This window comes from Ictidomys tridecemlineatus, chromosome 4 (assembly GCF_052094955.1).
Source record: "Ictidomys tridecemlineatus isolate mIctTri1 chromosome 4, mIctTri1.hap1, whole genome shotgun sequence".
Taxonomy (NCBI): Eukaryota; Metazoa; Chordata; class Mammalia; order Rodentia; family Sciuridae; genus Ictidomys; species Ictidomys tridecemlineatus.
This window is the reverse complement of record NC_135480.1, coordinates 129740134-129756339: the sequence shown is the minus strand read 5'-3', so window position 1 is coordinate 129756339 and position 16206 is coordinate 129740134. Positions and strand designations below refer to the sequence as shown.

The 16206-nt window shown below is 35.2% G+C and overlaps 1 pseudogene; it reads left to right on the top strand.

Annotated features, from left to right (window-relative positions):
* The first annotated feature begins 12313 nt into the window (after positions 1 to 12313).
* Positions 12314 to 13916, top strand: LOC144377248 (BRO1 domain-containing protein BROX pseudogene; annotated as a pseudogene).
* The last annotated feature ends 2290 nt before the right edge of the window (positions 13917 to 16206 follow it).

Sequence of the window (16206 nt, the reverse complement as noted above, 5' to 3'; positions counted from 1 at the left end):
CATTCTGCAGGCTAAGTACCATGCTAGCTGATGAGTTTGAACTGTAGAGTAGACATGGCCTTCCCTGCATGTTAGAAAAAAATGCCAAGAGCAATGAGAACACATAAGAGGAAGTCCTAGTCCAGTTTGGGCAAGGTTCTGGTGGCCAAGAGAAGTCTTCTTGGAAGATAGGAAATCAAGGTAATCAGAGAAGAGGAAAAGGAATCTGTGTTCCTGAAAGAGCAGAGCATGTGCAAAATTCAGAGCTGTAAAATGAGTATGATCCAAGTTTGGCATAGCTGAGACCAAGAGGTACAGGGAGTGAAGAGAGAAAGTAATTTAGAAGCAATGAAGGCTAAGCCATGAAAGGACCTGTGTGCCTTATACATAAGTTTAAACTATTATAAGGGGAATGGGAAACCATTAAACACATTTCAGGAGAACAAGGACATGGTGAGTTTTGCATTTTACAATAATCACTCTTAATAGTGGGAAACACATGAGGGAAGGGAGCCAAGGAGCATTAGGTCAGGGCAACTAGTCAGAATGCATCAGGAGTAAGCTAGACCTGTGAGAAGGGAGAAGAATCTGGAAGTACTTAAAAACTACTTATTAGGTACAGGTGACTGTACCTAATTTGTGATTGATCTGAGCTCTCTGATAGAACTGGTCACCACGTTCTTTTTTCAAATGAATCCTTGTTCAGCAGTTTCCATTTGTTCCCACAGCTGCTATAGCTTCTGTGGTGATAAACACTAAGAAGTACTGCACCTAACAACCACAAAGGGCCAAAATCTCTACTTTCTAATCCATGTTCTACAACTTAACAAATTTTAATGGGCCTCTTCTCGGTTCTGGATTCTTCCATTAGTGCCCAGTATTCGAGCCAACATGTCTAGAGCAGCCATTCTCAAATTCAGTAAATATCTGAATTACTAGGATGATGGATTGAAGAACCTGTAAAAAATGCAGAAAGTATACCAATGCCTATCAAGATTTAACTTTTAAATCAGATATGGCATGGGATGAAGAAATAAGCCTTTTTAAAAAATCTAAGATACTGAAGATAGTGAAGCAGAATGTATAGTTTTATATAAAGTTCAGTGCTATGGCCTGGAATGCATAAACCTCTATGATTTCTGCACCTCTCATTGTCCTAGTGTCCACTTACTTCTCTACCCAAATCATCACTTTCTGTTGAACTCTGGCTTGTTTTTTTTTAACTGTAAAATGATTGTGCTATAAGAATTCTCACCTACCTTCCTTCAATAATATTGTTCTGCCTTTATCTTTTATTTGCCTGAATTCAGTCAACTGAGTAGTTCTCAAGTACTTCCAGATTATTCTCCATTCTCACAGCCTAGCTCACTGCTGCTGCACAATATTTGGGTAAGTAACCCTCTTTCCAAACCTGTTTCCTCATTTGTAAAACAGGGATTATAAAATTTTCTGTCTTGTGGAATTATTGCAAATATTAAATGAGATAGTCCATTTAAAGCAATTAGTACAGTTTATTATGATATCCTATAAAAGTTAAAGACATAAATGGCAGTTTCTTTTGTATCATTGTCCACCATCCCCACTCAAGAACATAACATAAAACAGCATCACCAAGCAAATGGACTGATATTTATGGTATTCAAGATAAAAAAAAATTAAAAAAGTGTGTGTAGCAGAAATGAACCTTACTACACAAACTCAGGTATCAACAATTATTACATGTCACATTTCTTTATGTCATCTTCAATATGATTAATAGCTTAAATCTACTAAACAGAAGGAAAGATCCCAAGGTCCCATGTAGCATCAGAGAGTTTTCACACTGTTCCACACTGGACTCTCCTGCAATGCCCAGAGAGCCAGTCTGTGTGACTCCTGTAGGTCACAGGCAACTTAGCTATTTCTCTGTCCTGCGTGGAATGTAGGAACTAGACCTGATTGGGAACTTCTGGACTCTTGAGTGAAGTTCCCTGGGTCCTGGCTACTGAGATATTTGTCCTCTTCTTAGAACTTTGCTAGGAATGAGAAATGAACCCTTCTCCAAAATGACCCACTTTTTTCATTTCCCATCTCAAAAAAAGGGATTCTCTCTCTGAACTCCCTGGCTTGAAAAGCAATTTTCCCTCCTTTGACTTTTTAATATATCTCACTATGACTTTAATGGGGCACTTAGTTAATGACTTTAATAAGTTTAGGATTCTGCTCATGGCTCTACCAAAAAATACTCTGAAGCAGGGTATTGACTAGTGTGAAATGAGGAAATAACAACAAATGAAAGAATAACAAGCACAAAATAATATTTTAATAAACTATCCTTTCCAACAAGCCAAGAGGGATCCTTTTGCTCCAATATAAAAGAATCAAAACACAAAGGAAATGGATGCTGCATTGTTGGCAGCATTTTCTTTTCTTGATTCCAACATTCCCTGTTCTCTTATGTTTTGACACTGAGAGAAAGAATGAGATTTTGGTCAAGGTTAGGATTCACTGTCTCCTTTCCAAATTTCAGAAAACTTTAGACTGTTATAGGGAGAGTGTCATCCATGCAAGCAGAGAACCTCCTACCTCTTGAAAGAACAAAGGCTCTGAGGGGCCACAAAAATCACTCAGAATTATTCTTAGACATCAAAGGACTCCAACCAACATGCAGATGACTTGGTGAAAGCAAATAGGGAACATATGGATTAAGATTCTCTTGAGGCCTGGAATTGTGGCTCAGCAGTAGAGTGCTTTTCTCGCACATGTGGGACCCTGGGTTTGATCATTAGCACCACATAAAAATAAATCAGTGAAATAAGGGTATTGTATACAACTAAAAAATACATATTAAAAAAAGATACACATGGGTTTAGAAAATGGGTGCACAGGGAATTTCTTAGGACCCAATTCATTTTGGATTTTCTAAACATGTGTATGGCTATACCCTTACCACCACCACCACCCACACACACACACCCACAAAGACATTCCTTGCATGACCAGGAGACCCAGACAAAGGCAAGGCTCCTCGAGGCCACATGCCAGGGGTGGCATCACAGGTAAAATTAAATCAACAAGTGGTTTTTTAAATGCTTCAGAAAGGGGGAAATGAGAAGGAAAAATTGATTGGTCATTCAAGATAAATTATATAATACTTTTGATTATGGTTTCTGCTTTGCAGAATAAATACATATCTACTTTGTTGATCTCTGTTTTCATATCTGTAAATGAGGATGTGAACTAACTGATCTTTTTGCTTGAAAATGTCTTTACACTCCAATTTGTTTATCAGCCTACTTACTCCTCATCATTACTTTTCTTTTTCTATTTTTTATTCTAATTTGTTATATATGACAACAGAATGCATTACATTTAATATTACATATATAGAACACAATTTTTCATCTCTGGTTGTACACAAAGTAGAGTCACACCATTTGTGTCTTCATATATGTACTTAGGGTAATGATGTCTATCTCATTCCACCATCTTTTCTACCCCAATGCTCCTCCCTTTCCCTCCCACCCTTTGGCCTATCTTGAGTTCCTCTTAGCCTTCCATTCTTACCACTCTCACAACACCATTATGAATCAACATACTTATATCAGAGAAAACATTCAGCATTTGGGTGTTTGGGATTGGCTAACTTCACTTAGAATTATATTCTCTAACTCCACCCATTTACCTGCAAATGCCATGATTTTATTCTTTTTTAATTCTAATTAATATTCCTTTATGTATATATACCATATTTCCTTTAGCCATTCATCTACTGAATGGCATCTAGGATGGTCCGACAGTTTAGCTATTGCGAATTATGCTGCTATAAACATTGATGTGGCTGTATCACTGTAGCATGCTGTTTTTAAGCCTTTGGGTATAGACTGAGGAGAGGGATAGCTGGGTCAAATGGTGATTCCATTCCAAGTTTTCCAAGAAATCTCTATACTGCTTTCCTTATTGGCTGCACCAATTTGCAGTCCCACCAGCAATGTATGAGTGTGCTTTTCCCCCGCATCCTCGCCAACACTTATTGTTGTTTGTATTCTTAATAGCTGCTATTCTGACTGGAGTGAGATGAAATCTTAGAGTAGTTTTGATTTGCATTTCTCTAATAGCTAGAGATGTTGAACATTTTTTTCATATATTTGTTGATTGATTTTATTTCATCATCTGAGAAGTGTCTGTTCAGTTCCTTGGCCCATTTATTGATTGGGTTATTTCGTTTTTTGGTGTTAAGATTTGAGTTCTTTGTAGTCCCTAGATATTAGTGCTCTATCTGATGTGCATGTGGTAAACATTTGCTCCCAAAATATAGGCTGTCTATTCACCTCCCTGTTTCTTTTGCTGAGAAAAAGCTTTTTTACATTGAATCCATCCCATTTATTGATTCTTGATTTTAATTCTTGTACTATAGAAATCTTATTAAGGAAGTCAGGGCATAATCCAACATGATAGAGATTGGGGCCTACTTTTTCTTCATTAGTTTCAGTGTCTCTGGTTTAATTCCTAGGTTCTCAGTCCACTTGACTTGAGTTTTGTGCATAGTGAGACATAGGGGTTTAATTCATTTTGTTGCATATGGATTTCCAGTTTTCCCAGCACCATTTGTTGAAGAGGCTATCTTTTCTCCAATGTATGTTTTTACCACATTTTTCTAATATAAGATAATTGTAATTTTGTGTCCTTGGTCTACAAGTCTATTTTGGTGCCAATACCATGCTATTTTTTTTTGTAAATATTGCTCTATAGAATTGCTTAAAGTCTAGTATAGTGATACCACCTGCTTCACTCTTCTTGCTAAGGATTGCTTTAGCTATTCTGGGGCTCTTATTTTTCCAGATGAATTTCATGACTACTTTTTCTATATGAGGAATGTCATTGGAATTTTGATTAGGATTGTATTAAATCTGTACAGTGCTTTTCATAGTATGATCATTTTGACAATGTTAATTCTGCCTATTCAAGAACAAGGTAGATCTTTCCATCTTCTAAGGTCTTTTTTAAGAGAGAGAGAGAGAGAGAGAGAGAGAGAGAGAGAGAGAGAGAGAGAGAGATTTCAATATTTATTTCTCAGTTTTCGGTGGACATAACATTGTATGTGGTACTGAGGATAGAACCCGGGCCACACGCATGCCAAGCGAGCGTGCTACCACTTGAGAAACATCCCCAGCCCCTTCTAAGGTCTTTTTAAATTTCTTTCTTTAGCATTCTGTCATTTTCATTGTAGAGGTCTTTCACCTGTTTTGTTAAGTTGATTCCCAAGTATTTTGGGGGGGATATGGTAGAGTTTTCCTCATTTTCCTCACAGAGGACTTGTCACTGATATACAGAAATGCCTTTGATTTATGAGTATTGGTTTTATATCCTGCTACTTTGCTGAATTCACTTACTAGTTCTAGAAGTTTTCTGGTGGAATTCTTTGGGTCCTCTGGGTATAGAATCATATTGTCAGCAAATAGTGCTAATTTGAGTTCTTCTTTACCTATCTGTACCCCTTTAATTTCTTTCATCTAATTGCTCTGGTCAGTGTTTCAAGAATTATGTGAAATAGAAGTGGTGAAAGAGAGCATCCCTGTCTTATTCCAGTTTTTAGAGGGAATGCTTTTGATTACTCTCCATTTAGAATGATGTTGGTCTGGGGCTTAGCATAGATAGCTTTTATGATGTTGAGATATGTTCCTGTTATCCTTAGTTTTTCTAGTGTTTTGAACATAAAGAGGGTGCTGTATTTTGTCAAATGCTTTTTCTGCATCTACTGAATTGATCATATGGTTCTTATCTTTAATTCTATCAATGTGATGGATTACATTTATTGATTTCCATATGTTGAACCAACTTTGCATCCCTGAAATGAAACCCACTTCATTGTGGTACACTATCTTTTTGAGACCTTTTTGTATGTGATTAGCCAGAATTTTATTAAGAATTTTTGCATCTGTGCTCATTATAATGAGATATTTGTCTGAAGTTTTCTTTCTTTGATATGTCTTTGCCTAGTTTTGGAATAAGAATGTTCTTAGGATGAGTTTGGAAGTGCTTCCTCTTTTTCTATTTCACAAAATAATTTGATAAGTATTGGTATTAATTCTTCTTTAAAGGTCTCGTAGAACTCGTCTATGTATCCATCTGGTCCTGGGCTTTTCTTGGTTGATAGGCTTCTGATGAGTTTTCTATTGCATTGCTTGAAATTAATCTGTTTAATTTGTGTATATCATGCTGATTCAATTTGGGCAAAACACATGACTCTAGAAATTTGTCAATGCCTTTGAAATTTTCTATTTTATTGAAGTACAAGTTTTCAAAGTAATTTCTAATTATCTTCTGTATTTCTGTAGTGTCTGTTGTGATATTTCCATTTTTCATCAAGTACATTAGTAATTTGAGTTTTCTCTCTCCTTCTCTTCATTAACATGGCTAAGAATCTGTCAATTTGATTTACTTGTTCAAAGAACCAATTTATTGCTTTGTCAATTGTTTCTTTGGTTTCAATTTGATTGATTTCAGCTCTGATTTTAATTATTTCTTGTCTTCTACTGCTTTTGTTTTTGATTTGCTCTTCTTTTTCTAGGGCTTTGAGATGTAATGTTAGGACATTTATTTGTTGAGTTTTTCTTCTTTTAAAAAATGAACTCCATGTAATGATCTTTCCTCATAGGATTGCCTTCATAGTGTCCCAGGGATTTTGATTTGTTGTATCAGTGTTTTCAATTACCTCTAAGAATCTTTTAATCTCCTTCTTGATGTCTTATGCAACCATTGTTCATTCAGTAGCATATTATTTGGACTCCAGGTGTTGAAGTACTTTTATTTCTTATTTTATCATTGACTAACAATTTCATTCTATTATGATCTGTTAGAATGTAGGGAAGTATCTCTACTTTTTTGTATTTGCTAAGAGTTGCTTTGTGGCATAATATATGGTCTATTTTAGAGAAGGACCTATGTGCTGCTGAGAAGAAAGCGTATTCTCTTGTTGAAGGATGAAATATTCTGTATATGTCAATTAAGTCTAAGTTATTGATTATATTATTAAGTTCTATAGATTCTTTGTTCAGCTTTCATTTGGATGATCTATCCAGTGGTGAAAGAGGTGTGTTAAAATCACCCAGAATTATTCTGTTGTGGTCTATCTCACTCTTTAACTTGTGAAGGGTTTATTTGATGAATATAGACACTCCATAGTTCATGGCATATATATTTATTGTTGTTATATCTTGTTGATGTATGGTACCATTGAGCAGTATGAAATGTCCTTCTTTATCCCTTTTGATTAACTTTAGCTTGAAGTCTACTTTATTTGACATGAGGAAGGATATCCCTGCTTGCTTCTACAATCCGTATGAGTGTTATGATTTTCCCCAACCTTTCACCTTAGGTCTGTGTATGTCTTTTCCTATGAGATGAGTCTCTTAGAGGCAGCATATTGTTGGCATTTTTATTTTTATTTTTTTATTTTGGATCTAGTTTGCTAGCCTGCATATTTTGTTTGGAGAGTTTAAGCCATTAACATTCAGGGTTTTTATTGAGACGTGATTGTATTCCCAGTCATTTTGTTTATTATTGTTATTTAACTTGACATGGTTTCTCCTTTGATTAGTTTTTCCTTTAGTATAGTACCTCCCTCTGTTGTTTTTCACTTACTCTTCATGGAATATTTTGCAGAGAATGTTCTATAATGCAGGTTTTCTAATTGTAAATTCTTTTAACTTTTGTTTACCATGGAAGGTTTTTATTTCATCATCAAATACAAAGCTTAATTTTTCTGGATATAAGATTCTTAATTGGCATCCAATTTCTTTTAGAGCTTGCTATATGTCATTCTAGGTTCTTCTAGTTTTCAGGGTCTTGGTTGAAAAATATGCACAGAATCTAACTGGTTTCCCTCTATATGTAATCTGACTCCTTTCTCTCATTGCTTTTAAAATTCTCTCCTTACTCTGTATGCTAAGCATTTTCATTATAATGTGCCTTGGTGTGGATCTGTTGTGTTTTTGTACATCTAGCATCCTGTATGCGTCTTTTTTTTTTTTTTTTTTGGATTTCCAATTTCTTCATGTTGGGAAAATTTTCTGATATCATTTCATTGAGTAGATTGTTCATTCCTTTTTTGTTTGGAAACCTATGCCTTCCTACATCCCAATAACTCTTAAATTTGGGCTTTTTACATTATCCCATATTTCTTGAGTGTCCTACTCATGGTTTCTTTCCATCTTCACTGTGTGGTCTACGTTCTTTTCAAGGTTATATATTTTGTCTTCATCATTTGAGGTCCTGTCTTCCAAGTGGTCTAATCTATTGATGATGCTGTCAATTGAACATTTAATTTGGTTTATTATTTCACTCATTTCAAGAATTTGTTTTGTTTTTTTGTTTTTGTTTGTTTTGTTTTGTTTTAGTACCTCTATCTCCCTATTGAAATAATCTTTTGCTTCCTATATTTAATTATGTAGGTCTTTATCAAAATGATCTCTTGCTGCCTGAATTTGCTCTCTTATGTTATCCATTAATTCACAGAACATTTTAATTATGAACTCCTTCTCTGTCATTTCTGCTGCTGTGTTGGCAATGGATTCTAATAATGTAATATCTTGATTTATTTGGGGTACTTTCTTCCCCTGTCTATTCATATTGATCATCTGTCTTCCCTTCTAGCACTGTGGATCCAAAGCATTACTGTTTTTACCCTATAGGTTTATAGTGCTAGTGTAGGGTTTTAATACCTCTCCTTTGAGGGGAAGCACAATGTTAACAGATCCCAATATAAGCAATATACAATCTTATATCAAATAGTTGCTATTAACATTTTTGTAGGGATTCCAAGATGATGAGCCAGAGGAAAGCAGGACTCTATGTTGCTCCATGACCTAAGTCTCATCGAGTTGGAATACTGCATCTCAGTATTCCAACTTATTTCTGCAAAAATCACCAGCACTCTGACCACCATGCAGGGCTCAGAGCCTCAGCATTTGAGTAGGACTCTGGACCCCTGGCGCTAGAAATCCAAAGCCCACAGTTCTAGCTCACATAAAGCTCTCAAGTTACTTAGCAGAATCACCTATCAGCACCTCTGAAGAACTCTAGACTGCACTTTGCTCCCACACAGGTCACTCGGCTTCTACCAGCTCACAGCACAACACCATCTCCTGGCTCCCTACACCTAACCAGACACCCCAGCCATGGAAGTAGTTATTCCATCTTGGATAAGCTTTCTCACCATTTTGGTGGGGGCCATTCTCAGCTCTCAGATTGAATCTCCATCTGGCCAGTTACCAGGTATCCAACTCCTGCCCGGCCCTGAAGCGGTGATTTCGGCACAGTGACCACTCAACATAAAAACAGTTCCCAGTTGGGTAGGTGTTCAGTGTGATCAGCACACTTCCCACCTGGTGTCAGCCTGGGTGTCAGAGGTCCCACAGGTGGGAAGTGCTGAGTGGGAAAGAGGGGATGGGACTAAAGTTTGGAGCCTAACAGAGACCAGGAACTGGGAAATCTCCAGGCAAGAGAGGGAGACAATACCGGGTGCTCAAGTCAGATGAGTAGTCCCAAAAAGAGATCTGTGAGTGGTGTCTCCCTGCAGAGCCTAGTGGGTGGCACACCCCACTTCCAGACGCCATACACCAGGATCAGTCTTCACTACCTGGTTACCTACACCATCCTGAGGGAGACACACTAGCTTAAAATTAGAGAGCCCTACCCATTAGTTGTGAAGAGAAACAGAAAAGAAACAGATCTCTAAAACTAGCAACAACCCTAGTTTCTTATTTCATGTGTTTTGTTCTTTTCTCTTTCTCACCTATCCCTCTATCCTCCAGCCATCACATCCTCGACATATGTGAAACCAAGAAATTTGCATGAAATAGGATTTTGAGGACTGAGTAATCTGAATAATATAATATAGAAGTGTTGTATATGCCCCTTTTTTCTTTCTCTTTTCTCTTCTTTCATTTTTCTTCCCCCCTCCAAATTTTACTATTTTAACACTGGAAGAAACTATAAACATTTTACAAAACTACTGATTATATTTTAGATGAATAATTGAATCCAACATTTCTGTACATTGAGACTATAGTGTAAATGTCTTAATAACAACAAATTGTTCATAGGTGGTATGTTGTTGATATTGGGATCAGTTAATATTGTCCTTTGCTACAACAAAAGGATTCTGGAACCCTATAAGAGCACTACAAACCTATAGGGTAAAAACAATAACACCCCAGACCCACAGATCACTGGAAAAGACACACAAGCAACATGAAAAGACAAGGGAAGAAAGTACCACAAACAAATCAAGACACCACATCATTAGAAGCATCACAGCAGAAAAAAAATATGAAGAAAGAGTTCAGGATATACATGGTTAAAATGTTCTGTGAACTCAAGGAAGACATGAGAGCAGTGAAAGATCACTTCAACAAGGAGCTACATAAACAAATGCAAGAAGCAAAAGATCTTCTCAACAGGGAGATAAGTTTTTTTTTAAAAAAATGGAAATCCTTGAAATGAAAGATACAATAAACCAAATTAAAAGCTCAAGTGAATCCATCATCAACAGAGTAGACCACTTAGAAGACAGAAAATCAGACAATGAAGATAAAATATACAATCTTGAAAAGAACAAAAACCACACAGCTCTAATGGAAAGAAACCATGAGCAGAACATCCAACAAATATGGGATAGCATAAAGAGACCAAATTTAAGAGTTATTGGGATACAGGAAAGTACAGAAGTCTAAACCAAAGGAATGAGCAATCTGTTCAATGAAACAATATTAGAAAACTTCTCAGACATGAAGAATGAAACAGGAATCCAAATCCTAGAAGCCCATAGGATGCTGAATGTGCAAAATCACGAGAGATCCACACCAAGACTCACTATAATGAAGATGCCCAACATACAGAACAAGGAGAGAATTTTAAAAGCCACAAGATAAAGGAAGCAGATTACATGTTGGGGTAAACCAATTAGGTTAATGGCTGATCTTTTAACACAGACTCTGAAAGCTAGAAGATCCTGGAACAACATATTTCAAACCCTGAAAGATAATGTGCTCCAACCAAGAATCTTATATCCAGCAAAATTAAGCTTCAGGTTTGAAGATGAAATACAAACCTTCCACGATAAAAAAAAGTTAAAAGAATTTGCAGCTAGAAAACTGAGGCTTCAAAATGTCCTTGGCAAAACATTACATGAAGAGGAAATTAAAAAAATAACAATGAAATCCAACAGTGTGAAGTAGTACAGTAAAGGAAAATCTAATCAAAGAGGAAAAACAAATCAAGTTAAATAACTAAAATAAACAAATATGACTGGAAATACAAACCATATCTCAATAGTAACCCTAAATGTTAATGGCTTAAACTCACCAATCAAAAGACATAGGCTAGTAGACTGGATTAAAAAAAAAAGATTCAACAATATGCTGCCTACAGGAGATGCATCTGATAGGAAAAGACATACACAGACTGAAGGTGAAAAGTTGGGAAAAATCATACCACTCACATGGACCTCAGAAGCAAGCAGGGGTGTCTATATTCATATCAAATAAAATAGACTTCAAGCCAAACTTAATCAAAAGAGAAAAAGAAGGACACAACATATTACTCAAAGGAACCATACAGCAACAAGACATAACAATTATAAATATATATGCCCCAAACAATGGTACAGCTATGTTCATCAAACAAGCTCTTCTCAAGTTCAATAGTCAAATAGATCACAAAACAATAATCATGGGAGATTTTAACAAACCTCCCTCACCATCTTCTTTAGAAGATCACTGGACAGATCTTCTAAACAAAAGTTTAATAAAGAAACTATAGAACTCAATAACACAACTAATAACTTAGAATTAATTCACATATATAGAATATATCAACCAACATCAAGCAGATACACTTTTTTCTCAGCAACACATGGATCCTTCTCAAAAATAGACCATATATTATGTCTCAGGGCAACTCTTAGCAAATACAAAGGAGTAGAGATACTACCATGCATTTTATCTGATCATAATTGAATGAAATTGAAAATCAATGATAAAATAAGAAAGAAAAATTCCTACATCACATGAAAAATGAACAATATGCTACTGAATGAACAATGGGTTACAGAAGACAACAAGGAGGAAATTAAAAATTTCTTAGAGGTAAATGAAAACTCAGACACAACATATCAAAATCTCGGGAACCCTATGAAAGCAGTACTAAGAGGAAAATTAATTGTATTGAGTTCATTCCTTAAAAGGAGAAAAAGCCACAAATAAATGACCTCACACTACATCTCAAAGCCCTAGAAAAAGAAGAACAAATCAGGAGCAAATGCAGCAGAAGGCAAGAAATAATTAACAAACAGGAAGTGGGCTCTCAGAGCTCCGGACCCCTCTCAGAAAACATCCAGAAAAAATGACCCATTGGTTTCATAGGAACCCTTTAAAAGCTATAGCTCCTGTCTCTTAACTACTATGGTGTGGCCGCTGGTCCTCCTGCTTCAAAAATTTGCAATGACTTGAGAACATCCAGGGTATGACTCCTTAAATTATTCACCGATTTGAGCTGTAATCCAGAAATGATGAAGAATGCAGCAGATTCATACTTTTCACTCTTAGAAGGTTTCATAAATTCACTGGATGAATCTACCCAGGAAAGCAAGTTGCTGCGATATATTCAGAATTTCAATTGGACTGATACATTACAAGGACATGTTCCAAGTGCCCAGCAGGATGCTGTTTTTGAATTAATTTCCATGGGATTTAATGCAGCTCTTTGGTATACCAAATATGCTTCAAGACTGGCGTAAAAAGAAAACATAACAGAAGATGAAGCAAAGGAAGTCCATCAAAGCCTGAAAATTGCTGCTGGGATTTTCAAACATTTAAAGGAAAATCATATCCCAAAACTTATTACACCTCAGAAAAGGGAAGGGATCTAGAGGCACGGCTCATAGAAGCTTATATTATCCAGTGTCAGGCTGAAGCTCAAGAAGTAACAATTGCCCGAGCAATTGAACTTAAACATGCTCCTGGACTAAAATTGCTGCACTGGCATATGAAACAGCCAATTTTTATCAAAAAGCTGATCATACTTTATCCAGTTTGGAGCCTGCATATCCTGCAAAATGGAGAAAATATCTTCATTTGAAAATGTGTTTCTACACAGCTTATGCTTATTGTTATCATGGTCAGACTTTGTTGGCTAGTGATAAATGTGGTGAAGCAATCAGGTCTCTGCAAGAAGCAGAAAAATTATATGCAAAAGCACAAGCATTTTGTAAAGAATATGTAGAAACTAAAGGACCTGGACCAACAGTCAGACCATCAGAACACTTGTTCTTTAAGAAACTTGGAAACCTTGTGAAGAATACCCTAGAAAAATGTCAACGAGAAAATGGATTTATTTACTTTCAAAAAATTCCAACAGAAGCCCCACAGCTGGAACTCAAAGCAAATTATGGGCGGGTAGAACCAGTGCCATTTGAATTTCCTCCTACAAGTGCTCACTGGACACCAGAAACGCTGGCTGCATTTGATCTCACCAAGAGACCTAAGGATGACAGTGCCAAACCTAAGCCAGATGAAGAAGTAAAACCTGTGAACGAACCAGATATCAAACCTCAAAATGACACGGGGTGCTACATCTCCTAAAACACAATATGTGCTTAGAATTCTACAAGTAGAAGAGAAAACTGAGAACTCTACAAGTAGAAGAGAAAACTGTAGAACTTTGGTACACTTTTCTTGAAATGATTTCTCTGAAGCTTATAGCATAATTATTACATTCTGAGGGAATCTGCCTTTAGTTCATTTGTTCTTGATTTTTAAGTTGGTAGGCATGTTTTTAATCAGGACAACATTTGAAAGGTTTTATTGTGCCTCTGACAGGTGTATTTGAGGGTTAGATCTTTTTTGAATTCTGGTTAGTAAGTTTCAGCTTAATGTATTATAGGCCTGAATTGTTTTTCAGGTTATGTTTTTCTATCTTCACAAAAATGTTTATTTTTTTCTCTCATTTGATACCAGAAGAATGAAAAGAATGAATTTTGAGCAGAGATGGTCTTTTTCCCCTCACCATTGTGTTAATTATAGCACAGACTTGTTATGTTCTGAGTCATTTATCTTTTCTGGTGGGGGGAAAAAAGCTCTTAATAGTTAAAGATCAGAAAATGTTCCTGTGAAATCCCTCAAATATACTGGAATCTATAATTTACTCAAAAATTAGTGTTTATAAATAAGTTGAGACTTCTAAGAACTTTTTCTTATTCTTGTATCTGCTTCATTCAGTCTCAAAAACCCTACAATGTTTTTTTTTTATAAATACCTTTTCTAATGGGTTTTTTACTTAGAGAAAAGAATTTTGTGTTTAATGTTTATATGTAAGGGAAGACAGTAAGAATGAAGAATGTTTTTTGAAGAAGTAATATTGCATGATAATAAAAAAAACTAAACATGAATGAGATAGGATGTCCTGTTATTACACTGGTAACTACTACTTTGTTAGAGAACTTTTAGTAAAATACCTTTGTTAGCTGATTTTAGTGTACATTGTTTTTATATGGTTTTCGAATATATATATATCTCCTATCAGAATTGCATTGTTTTAGGTCAAAGGCCAAAGCAAAAATTTAGAGAACAGATACAATATAATCTTAAAAAATGGATTTAATAAGGCTGGGGATATTGCTAGAGCACTGGGTCCAGTTCCCACTGTTGAGGAGGGAAAACAATTATAATCATTTGAAACAGTTTAGTATATACACAGAACTGAGAAATAATGCATAATACTTAAACAAAATTCACACATCTGTAGATTTATCTTGTGTTGATTATTCTCCTAGAGTGTTAGATAATTTGCTATTATAAATGACACATTGGTTTTCACCAGAAATAATAAAAGTAATGTATTTTGAGAGCTTACTATGTGCCAGTCACTGTGCTGAGCACATATATAGATACACCATAACGCACCTTTAATAAATATGTAAAATCTGCATAAAGTGTCAAAATAGGAATATATGCATTTCATTTTGAAGAATGAACAAATTATGTCTAGCTGAACCAAGATTGTGTTCAAATAAATAATTGCTTAAATCAGATATCATAGCGTTCACCGCTTTTAAAAAGCTGCATAGAAATCAAGTTTTGTTTTTTTTTAATATGTGAAAATGCTAACTACTATTTTCAGTATATAAAATATTTAATATTTGAAGCTATAGTTTCCAGAATACTTGGAGCAATAAATGAATAGTTTTATTTTGCTGCTTATGGGAAATATTAAATTTCACTGTAAACAGTCACTACAAATTGACTTGTTTCTGTATGTTATCTTCTGACAATTTTAAACAGTACTTAAGGACCTATTTATCTTAGGTACTAGTGCTTATTTAACCTAGTTACTAAATTTTCGCATTGATATTTTTGTGGATTATACTACCGTGTATGAAATGGAAATATGCAGTATGCTCAGTGCTTCTGTAAAACAGTTAATACTGGTATTTAAATAAATAATTGTCAATTTTGACATGTTCAAATAGTATTTTGTTGACTCAGCAAAGGTAACATTTTATCCCTTTAATACCCCATTATATATACGATTTTTTGAAAATGGTGTTGGAAATGATCAAATGTAAAGAAGTTGCATGAAGCCTAGAGGGAGATGTAACTATTTGTATTAACCGTTGCATAAATTTCATACCAGGCTATGACAGCTTACGTATTGCTTCTGCTAAGTATTGTTTGTATAATGAATTATCTTTTTATTTATGAAAATAAAAGCAATTTTACCTAAAAAAAAGAAATAATTAAAATCAGAGCTGAAATCAATGAAATTGAAACAAAAGAAACAATTGAAAAAATTGACAAAACTAAAAGTTGGTTCTTTGAAAAAATAAGTAAGATTGACATTGCTAATGAAGAGAAGAAGAGAGAGAACCCAAATTATTGGCATACGGGACAAAAAAGGCAATATCACAACAGACACTACAGAAATACAAAAGATAATTAGAAATTATTTTGAAACTGTATACTCTAATAAAATAGAAGATAGTGAAGGCATCGATAAATTCCTTAAGTCATATGATCTGTCCAGATTGAGTCAGGAAGATATACACAACATAAACAGACCAATATCAAGCAAGGAAATAGAAGAAGCCATCAAAAGATTACTAACCAAGAAAAGCCCAGGACCAGACAGATATACAGCCGAGTTTTACAGGGCCTTTAAAGAAGAACTAATTCCAATACTCTACAATCA